Source organism: Hippopotamus amphibius, chromosome 1, assembly GCF_030028045.1.
Source record: "Hippopotamus amphibius kiboko isolate mHipAmp2 chromosome 1, mHipAmp2.hap2, whole genome shotgun sequence".
Classification (NCBI taxonomy): domain Eukaryota; kingdom Metazoa; phylum Chordata; class Mammalia; order Artiodactyla; family Hippopotamidae; genus Hippopotamus; species Hippopotamus amphibius.
The window spans coordinates 211,162,371-211,165,913 of NC_080186.1; positions in this window are offsets into that span (position 1 = coordinate 211,162,371).

Below are 3,543 nucleotides of genomic sequence, written 5' to 3' on the forward strand. Positions count from 1 at the left end.
GTAATCTGAGTTATATTCTTTTGGAAACAGATAATTTGAGGGAATCAATTTCCTATAGGCCAGAAAATCACGTTCTTTGTCTTAGTAGCAACCCTCAAAGTTTAATTAAATAAATACATATTATACAAGATATCAGCATTGAAAATAGAGATAAAAGTAAGTCTGTCAATTGTAAACACTTACGTAGTCATAATAATTTGGAGTTTTAAACATATTAATATTTCACTATAAAATTCTTGCAGATTCACTATACTCTTTGCATTCATTATTGGTAAAATGAGATGTAATATTATTTCATTTGCAGTAGAGTAGGTAGTAATATCTCTGCTAAAGGTCTCACACCTGGGAATTCCCTAGTTGTCCAGTGGTTAGAACTCCACACTTCCACTGCAGGGGGCATGGGTTTGATCCCTGGTCAGGGAAATAAGATCCCATATGCTGCGTGGTGTGGCCAGAAAAAAAAAAAAAAAAAAAAAAAAAAAGGTCTCATCCCCACACTGTAACTTTTATGAAGAAGGGGCACAATTTCTATCTCTTGAATGGGAGTATATAGTGGAGCCTAATAGAATGTCATGGGCTTAAAAATATTTGTCTAACATTTGCAATAGAATTTCTCAATAAGAAAACTACATGTGTTTGGAAAATATATCTTGGTAATTGTACTTGAAAGTAAAAAGTTCATTCCAAGGGATATGAGTAAGGATTGCTTATTACTCTAGAGAGGTTGCAGCAAAGGAAGGAGAGAATGAATAGGGTAGGTCTAGCAAAATGGTAGAGTGGGATGTGACCTTTTCCCATGACCTTGTGAAACTTTAGGAAAGTTTTAGAATGCATGAAATTGTTGGCTCAAATTGATCTTTTGTGGAAATCAGCTAAGAAACTGAATTTTGGATCTAGGGCAGCAGAAGCTGAAACAAGGCATCCTATGCAGTTTCAGGGAAAATATAGAGTTTAAATTGTTACAGTTGGTAGAAGGGATCTGGACCCTTCTGGGTCATGAAGATTAGGAGTTTATGCCAAGTATTCCTAAATCTTATGATAAGAGATCTAGGTGAGGGCAGGGAGACTTCTTGATTGGTTTATGGCTGCCCGTGAAGGTAGGAAGGCATCCAGCTGACAACTGGGTTACAATAAATACAAACAAAATTAATAATATTCCACTTTTCCACTGCTTGGCAAATCTGTCCTTCAATAATTCAGCTAATTGTACCTTTTGGTCTTATGGCTAAGCATTTTGCACTGATGTTTGAAATGTGGTGATGGATATACTCTGACCTTTTCACACTTTCTTGGAGATTAATAATAGTAGATGACATTAAAGAGCAGTTACTACATGTCAAGAGTATTAACACTTTATGAGGAGTAGCTTTTTAATCCTTATATCAACCTGTGAGGTAGGTACTGCTTTTTTCATCATTGTACAGATGAGGAACTGAGACTTATAAAAGTTAATTAGAACAACCAGACAGAAGATCAATAAGGAACAGAGGACTTAAACAATAGGAAAGGCCAATTAGACCTAACAGGCATATACAGAACATTCCACCTAACAACAGGATACACATTCTTCTCCACTGCACATGGAACATCCCCCAGGACAGACCATATGTTAGGCCACAAAACAGTTCTTAACAAATTCAAGAAAATTAAAATCACACAAAGTATTTTTTTCAACAGCAATGGAATGAAACTAGAAAGCAAAATGGTGGTTACCAGAGGCTGGGAGGAGGAAAAGAGGAGTTTTTGTTTAGTGGGTATAGTTTCAGATTTGTAAAATGAAAAAGTTCTGGAGATCTGTTTCACAGCAGTGTGTTTATGCATAATACTGCCGAAGTGGATCTGGAATGTGCTTTCCAACCTAGAGCTCACAGGCACCTAGAGTGTCATAGTTTTGTCAAAGATGGCATGAGTCCATATGCTCTAAGTACTTTCTGTTTCCTGAATAATATGGGTGGTCACATAAATCTTAGTCATCAAATACCAAGCACCCAACATACTAGGCTGATGGGAAATTCTGTCATAATCATCACTGGGTTTCTTTCCCCTTGGTTATATCAGAGTCCTCAGTTTTTGTGTAGCACCAAAGCCTGAGGAGGCCTCTGCATTTCCCACTGGTCTCCATGCAAGGCTTATTGCCCTCTGGTTCCCAGGCTGCCTGGATCCCTAAGGGCTCAGGATCTGCTAGAATGTGGTTTTCAAGCAACGTCTGCTTTCATTTCTATAAAAATTCCTGAGACAGGGAGATTTGAATATATTTACTTTTGTCTGCCCAGTAACTTTTCCTTACTTTGGTAACAGCACCTTGGTTTCCTTGGGGAATACACCTCTTCCCCACTATTAGTTTGTTTCGCTTATATAGGAAGAATTTTTGCTGGGCTGGACACATGACCCAATCCTGACCAATAAAAGCATTTTATCCCTTTGACCATCAAACTCCCAATTTGGAAAATGACGACTTGTGCTGTCTGCCTTATGAAGCTATTATGAAGATAGAAAATGTAATATATCTGAAAGTGTTTTGCAAACTCAAAAAACACTACAGAAAGTTAATATAATATTATGACACCCAATTTCCCCAATATAACTTTCTTTTTAAACTTTAGGAAGCTAAAACCTATTCTATTGTGACAATTTCCCAAGATAATATGATTATTTCTTTGGCTTCTATTATGGATAAAAATATTCACTATTGAGACAAGGTCATTCAAAATATTTTATATTTTTATATAAATTGCTTTTAGCAGGATAATTTATTTCTTAAACTCTTCTTTCACAGTATTTGGTTGTGCTTAGAATAGCTCAGTAATTAAAAAACAAAACTCTCAGACCTGTAATGTAACTATATACATATGTATCTACACTAAGCTGCCATCAGATATTGAGACAGTTCATGAATAGTAGTGACACATTTATATTAATGATAAATTTAAAAAGCATTACATAAAGGACAGATAGAAGATAGGACAGAGCTGCACATGATGCTAGTTGAAAACATGAAGCGTGTCAATGATTTCCAAAGTTCTAATATATAGTATCTGGGCTCATATATGTGAATTATCCTTTTATAGCCTATAATTATTAAGTTCCTGGGAACTCTGACCAAGAGATTTTTTTTTAACTTGTTTTCTTCATAACACATAATATGATTTTTTAATTAAGGACTATATTTTTACAGAATCCTTACTTTGTTGAAGAATTTGCTTCTTTCCCAACAAAACAGTAATAAAGAAAATATTTTAAACAAGGAAGCTATAGTTGCTCTGTAATTTTGAAAACAATCATCCATCTTTGCAAAAGAAAATATATTTTCATATATCTTTGTGGGCTAACTTTATGTTAAACGTGTTGAAAGAAAGCAAGCAAGTTGTGGGCTCCTATTTCTTTGAAGATGCACAGTTTATCACTCTTTCTTTGACATGTAGTCATTATGTTGTATATGAAAGTCAACTGTAGCTCCATGGGAGGTGTCCAAGAGATTTCATCGTAAGGTATAAAAGCTTCTTCCTTAGGAAATTACCTCAAAAGCATGCAATTTACTAACCC